Genomic DNA, 7,271 nt, shown 5'->3' on the forward strand with positions numbered 1-7,271 from the left:
CCCGCCTTTCCCCTCAGCACATGGCCTGGGCTTTAATTAGAGCTGCAAACTGACTCATCCCTTAACGGGATGCGCCACCCTCCCACAAACCCCTTCCCCACCTCTCGCCGAGCCTGCCTCCCACTCATGGGCCTCCCAGCCCCAACCTTCTCCTGGCAAAGAGCTTCCCACCACGGCCGAGCCTTGCCCGGTCCCTGCGTTGGGCATCTCCTGGGTTCCAGCTCTCTCCAACACACGGACATGTCACCCGTATTTTTAGGGTATAATTTCGATGGATGTTACGTAAACTAATCCATGCTAAGGCAAACGAGAGGTCTAAGCAGCTGAAGAAGGCCCGGAAGTCATGAGGACCATAACACTGCAATATCCCACGTGTTAATGCGCCTTAACAATGAATTATATGTTTTATTTAAATCAATAAAATACTGTGTAAGCCCAATAAGGGCAAGAAAGCCAATTAATGCTTCTTTCTGGATACTTCACCTTGAAGGATGCTAAGGAGGTTTGGCCAAAGACCGTGACACCCTCCAAGCTGAGAACACAGCCAGTCATAGAATCATAAAATCATAGAATCATGGAATGGTTTGGGTTGGAGAAGCCCTTTAAGCTCCCCCAGCCCAAGCGTTCCCCTACCCCTGCCATCCCACCCCCAAACCCCGGCCCTCAGCACCGCCTCTGCCCAGCTGTTAAATCCCCCCAGGGCTGGGGACTCGACCCCTTCCCTGGGCAGCCCCTTCTGATGCTTATGGAATCATAGCATGAACACCCCCAGCTCCTCCAGCCGCCCCCCTCTGACTGCCGAAATGGGACTAACCACATCCACAGGACAGGGTCAAAACCTCGTTCCACCACTCTACACCACGTTCAGCCAAGGGCCAGAGCTTCTCCAGGAAAGAAATCAGCCATGCACATTGCTTCCCTTGCTTTGCTATTCAGCGATATTTCATTCAGTAACCACAATAATTCCCTATTAGATAATGCCACCTTCCAAATTCTTTTCAGAATTTTTGGAAGTGTTGTGAGAAGATACAACCCCTGAGCAATAAAGCAATAGGATCCTGGACAAGAAGGTTTAGAGAGTAAAAGGACTCAATTCTTAAACTTAATTCCCTTCCTTTCCTCTGTTACTTTCTAAAATCTGGAATTTTAACAAGGATTAAACTACTGGATTGTGATAAAACGAACCCTAGAAGGCACAGCCCCAGCTCCCACAGCCCAGGTTCCCCCAAGTTTTGCTCGGCCTGCCAGAAAGTGCAGTGGGACACCTTCAGTGGTCCAGCATCTCCCACCCGAAGCCCAGCCCAGCACAAGGTGGACGCTCATCAACAGCCATCAGCGTTGGCTCATCTCGTGCTCAGATAGGAGACGATTAAAGTCCCACCAGCTTTTGAAAGTCCCCTCTGTCCCAAACCATGTCTGCAGACCAGCTCCTCCTGACCTCAGAGCAGCGTAGAGGGATGGACACGGCCCTGAGCACCTCCTCCGCTCCCCGGTTGCTTGCAGACCCCAGTGTTTGGATTAAAACCCAGAAAGCCAACCGTGCCCTGGGCTACACCCCCCGCAGCGTGGCCAGTGGGGTGAGGGAGGGGATTCTGCCCCTCTGCTCCACTCTGGTGAGACCCCCCTGGAGCCCTGCATCCAGCTCAGGAGTCCCCAGCAAAAGGACAGGGACCTGTTGGAGTGGGGTCAGAGGAGGGCTACAAAAATGAGCTGAGTGCTGCAGCCCCTCTCCTATGGGGACAGGCTGGGAGAGTTGGGGTTGTTCAGCCTGGAGAAGAGAAGGCTGCGGGCAGACCTGATTGCGGCCTTGCAGGGCTTAAAGGGAGCCCATAGGAAAGATGGGGACAATCTTTTTAGCTGGGCCTGTTGTGACAGGACAAGGGGTGATGGTTTCAAACTAAACCAGGGTAGGTTTAGACTGGGTATAAGGAAGGAATTCTTTCCAATGAGGGTGGTGAGACACTGGCATGGGTTACACCCTGCTATTCTACAAAAACCAGCATTACCAACTTCGTTATCTCCTACAACTGAAGTGTCCAGGGACGTGTTACACATTTTGGCTCCCCAATGACCCAGGTCCGCGCTCAGCACTGAAAACCTCTACTCCAAAATAAATGAAATATCTGGGCTTAATACAGCGCTACAGGGGAAAAGCCTGGTTTTCGGTAGCATGAGGGCATTTCTAATGCTTGCATCACCTGTGCTAAGGCAAATGCAGTTCCTGAAATAATTTTAGCAATATTAGTGCAGGCGATAGATGCCGCAGGCACGAGAGCTCGTCCACCGACATCAGAAACCCTGAGAAGATGCCAGCAAGCTAGCCAGGACCATGAACCCGAGTTCATCCCCTTCGTCTCTGGCATGTTTGCAAGAAGGAACGACGCCAAGGCAAATATTAGGAAAGGGAAAAAAAGCAAACTATTGAAAAATTTAGAGATTGGACAACTGAAAGCACTGCATCATCTGCTCTGGGCGAGAAGGGCTCTCTGGGGTTTCGGAGAAGCTTACCAGGGTTTAAACCTTCTCGTTGAAGGTTTAAATTGCTCTCACCAAAACAGTGAGTCTCCGTAAGTGGTGTTGCTCTGACAGGTCCTGATTTTTCCTCTCAGCAACTGAATTAAAAGCCAAAATGAACAGGGATATGGCAGGTAACGTTGATTGTCCCACCGGGATGCTCCACTGCAGGACCGCAGCTTGGCAAGAGCGACCATATGCCCTACAGAGGTGAACTAAGGACAACATTGCAGCCTTAGCTGAAATCCTTGGCTTGGGTTAAGCCCTCGATGTAATACACTCAATGTTTCTCTTTATTGTAAAAGTAGTTTATTTTACGGCAAAACTTGCCAGGGCCGACAAGCCAAAAAAATGTCATTTGGTCTAAAAATAACGGGGATGACTCAGTTCGAAAGCCTCGTTAGGTCCAGGGCAAGACCAGGGGACATTGTCCCCCGCCGAGGGCAAGGGTTGGGCTGCGGGTGAAGGGCAGCCCTGCCTCCTGTGCCCGCGCTCTGGGCCCTTTCACCGGAAACCTGATTTCTAAACACTGGCTTCTTGTAAAAATGTTAATATTCTGCTGGCTTAGGAAAGCAAACAGAGGCAGACGAAGGAGGGCGGGATGGTAATGAACACAAGCTAATTAGTTCAGCCTGGGGGTGGGGGGGGAGTGGTTTCCAGGCTTAATACGGGGCTCTCCCATGCAGACCTCTGCTAAACCGATTGCTCCTCTGCTGTCACAAGCCACCAAAAAAAAAATCTATTAAGGGACAGTATAAAATGCTGCTGGTGTCCCCACCGCACTGCTCGCTCGGAGACATTTGACCATGGCAGGAGCAAGACCTAAGCGTTGCATCAACACAAAGAGCGTTGGCCTCTTATCCACTCTGGATGCGCACGGATGGAGCCTCATCCCAAAGAGACACCACAGCATGGTGCGGACCCACTGCTCTGAAGAAACTCCGCGTCGTGGTGCAAAGCCAATGACTATGGATATTATCATTGCAACCAGCGGCTTCGTGCTTGGACTTGCATGCGGTTTGTGCACAAGCCTGTGGACCTGCAGCAGTGGTGTCGATGAGCAACGCTGCAACGTGCACCAGGTTTAGCAGCAAAGCAAGCGCCCATGATGCAGACTGCAGCTCCCCGGGTCCAGCAAAATCAGGGCTAAACTCAAGCCACTGGCGAGGCCAAAGGTTTGGAGCTTCTCAAAGGTGATCTTCCATATCCACGTCATTCTTGCTCCCTTGGTTCTTACCCTGCTGATCTGGATACGGCGCCAGTCCCTGGCCCCTCCTGTTACCAGCACCCCAATGCACCACTGCATCTCCTCATCAGAGATTAGTTAGTCTCAAAGAGACTAATCAGAAGAAAAAAAGGAGAGAGGAGACAGATAAGAAGCACAAGAGCTGAAGTGACCTGCCCAGGGGCCAGGCAAGTGAAACCACCTCTCATTTCCAACCCTGTACTCTCTCTTCTTCCATCGGTCCTGCAATGTGCCATGCTGGAGCGTCTACCTGAAGAAGATACTGCTTTTTGGGATGATAACGAATATCATAGAATCATAGAATCACAGAATCACAGAATCATAGAATCGCTTTGGTTGGAAAAGACCTTTAAGATCATCAAGTCCAACCTTTAACCTAACCCTGACACCCCACCACTAAACCATGTCCCTAAAAATATCCTAAAAAATATCCTAGCAGAGACCAGAGCCTTGACACGGGGGACGAAGCACCAGCCAACATCAATATTCCAACACAACCTCGGAGATCACGACACGAATGCAGTTTCCGTATTAACAAAAAAGAAAAAAGAGGTGAACTCTTGAGGCTTAATGCTTCTGCTCTCCTAATAACGCCAATGGATTTCCAACAGCTTCCCAACGAGGGCCATCGCTACCTCTAGCAGACATAAATAGCCCGAGTGATTTGCACTGACAGCACAGAAGATGGAGCTGGCCGCTGAATACTTATATCTACCAGAACTGCCTATTTCTAAAATGTATTGCCCACATTTTGGATAAATTTGACCAAAAAACCCCGCTTACAAAATAACACTTTTATTGGAGAGAGACACAATTAGTCGGCTGGTTTTAAGAAAACGACCCTGCTGGAGAAGTCCCTCATGTTACAGCTATTTATCATGAAAATCTCCCCATTTGTGCATACACAGGCCCAATTAGAGGTAATTAAGAGCACACTTGGAGTGTCACAAGGACATGTCTATATTGTGCCCCTCCCAAGTTCATCGTCAGCTGCTCCTCTCATCGCTGGGGTCAGACCAAGCCTCAATTTTTGTGTTTTTTTTTTTTTTTTTTTTTTTAACTTCTGCAAACTACAGAAGAAATGCTGAGGCTGTGATGTGGATCGAGAAGAGGCAAGGGGTGAGGAAAAGTGAGTCACTTGCTAACCTATGGCATGTGGTGGTAGTTTTGAGGTGGTTTTTGTTTTAAAAGAACTTTTTCTAACCTCATCCCCACCAAAAAAAGGAGAGAGGTGTAAGTCCTGGTTAAGTGTTGGGGTTTTGGTGGCTGAAGTTGTCAAAAACAAAGGTCACATCTGTTTTGTGCCACACTCCTTGGGGGGAAAAAAAAATCCCTGTATCCATACGCCATCGCTCCGGTCTGCGGAGACGTCTGCCTTCCAGCTAAATCCTCTTTTCTTGGTACCTTACCCTAATTTCCCCACCTCTCACCTCGCCTGCGAGCCCTCCATCTTCTGCCCGAGCCTGGCAGAGGACCCTCTGGCTCTGGGACATCCAACTGGGGAAGCAAGAGTAACTGGGTTTCTCTTGGTTCCCATTACACACCCTGGCCAGAACATCCCCTCTTGCCACCAAGTGATGCTTCCATCGTTACGCTAATAATGAAGATGCTCAAGTCAAGGCTGGACAGGACATGCCCAAGGTCACAGGAGGGCTTGCAGCAACCCTACCTTGAGCCCGCATCTCCATGGTCATTAGGGCCGTAAAAGGAGGGAGCCGATGAATAAAGATTTACTGGCCTTGGTGGAGGAAAACGAGAGGCGGAGGCAGCGGGGAGACCCACCCTGCCTGATCTCACATCGCCTCTTTAAGCAGAGCCTGTGGCGTGGGAAGGAGGATGAATTCAGGGAGAGTGCAGCACACTCCGACGTCCCCTGCGTCCATCCAGCCTGGAGGCCTGGTGCTTTGCTTTCCTTCCTAGGACATGCAGAAATCTTAATTATCGCCGGCTCCGCAGAGGCAGCAGGCTAATAAAAGCTGTCAGCTCGGGGACGCGGTGGAGCGAAAGCCCGCTGTCTCCATTCCCTGCATCTGCACCCACCTGCCAGCCCTGCAGGGCAGGGGATGGGGAGGATGTCTGAGATGCCTACACCCTTCAGGAGAGACTTTCCACTGCCACCAGCACGGAGGAGAAAGGACCATGGGCAGGTTGGGTGGCCCTGGGCAGGTCATTTCCATACCCCGCTCCCGCTGTGCCACGAGGGAGGTAAAAACTTTAACCATCACTGATGCAACGCAGGTTAAAAAGCCACCCATCAGAAAACTCGAGTGATGTGGAAGAGATTAACGTTCTGAAAGATTTAGCATTTTGACAGCTAAAAATGGTTCTGGAGATGAATTTCACTTCTCTGCCTCGGTATTGCCATCCCTCGGGAGGCTGCGGCAGTGGGACGGGGACTCGTCGCAAAGGGAAGCAGAGGCACAAACTGGAATCTTGTGGATCCATGCGCAGGCTCTGGGTTTTGGGGATGTGACACAGGGAACAAAAAGTCATGGTTTCATTTCATTTCTTCCAAGCTGTTTACCGGGTCAGATGCTAGCAACACACATAGTTTTTTGGTTTTTACACAAGGATGGAAAACTCCTGACTATCGAATAAGCAGCTTCCCGAGTGCTGGCAAACCCTGGGAATTAACTGACTCAATATTTCCGAGATGATCTGAACCCCCTTGTGAAGGGCACCCTGGAGGTGCAAAGCCCTGGCAAGCAGCGAGCACCCCAACCACGCGTCACCCAGCAGTGGTCCACAACCAGGTATCAAACCTCCCAGGAGCCCTTTGCTCTTCAGGACCAAACGAAGAGATGGGGCAGAACTGAAGGTCTCCTCCCACCTTGTGGACCCCCGGTGGGTTTGCTCCCTGCCTCTAACAGAGAAATCCAACGCATCCCAGTGGAAGACTGAACTCCTGGCACCAAACCCATCCCGCGTTCACCACTGCAGGAGGTTTTGCAGAAGATGAGGTAGGAAATGCCAACCGGCTGGTCTGCCCAGGGGGAGTAAGAGTAGCCCTTGGCTTCACAACCACCCATGGTGGCCATGGTGGGTCAGCCCGCACCAAGAATCAAGTCCTTCACCCACAGGTCCTACAGGTCCATGTCCTCTGCAGAGCAGCCATGGGAAGAAGTGAACCTCGTACTAATGGGGTAGAGAGCCAGGACACTAATCACACCTTCCAGGGGGATATATAATATATATATATATACATGTATAAATAATAATACAGATTATTCTTGTAATTTTAATTCTGAGCACCAGAAACCGCTCCGTACTGCACAACGGAGAAGACAAGCTTTGCTCTCCAAATCCAGGCTTCTCCATCACCTTCTGCCCACAAGAAATCGTTTGCTTTGGAAAGGGAACACGGGCCATACAACCCATAAAATCGAACCTATTCAGCCAAAGGGAATTTTGCATACGGTAACAAAAATATACGTATCCAAGTGAATTCCTTAAGGATGAAAGCACGGGCCAGCTGCACGCCAGCTCTGCAAGTGCTTGCTCTCTACGTGAT

General features: G+C 50.4%; 1 protein-coding gene across 1 annotated transcript in view; it reads right to left on the bottom strand.

Annotated features, from left to right (window-relative positions):
* The window catches only part of LOC104127265 (nuclear receptor coactivator 1), a gene marked incomplete at its 3' end in the record, with an annotated part of 123,325 nt that overhangs the window by 54,448 nt on the left and 61,606 nt on the right, over window positions 1–7,271 (bottom strand). The gene's annotated exons all lie outside the window — the stretch shown is intronic.

This window comes from Egretta garzetta, unplaced genomic scaffold (assembly GCF_000687185.1).
Source record: "Egretta garzetta isolate BGI_Z169 unplaced genomic scaffold, ASM68718v1 scaffold325, whole genome shotgun sequence".
NCBI lineage: Eukaryota > Metazoa > Chordata > Aves > Pelecaniformes > Ardeidae > Egretta > Egretta garzetta.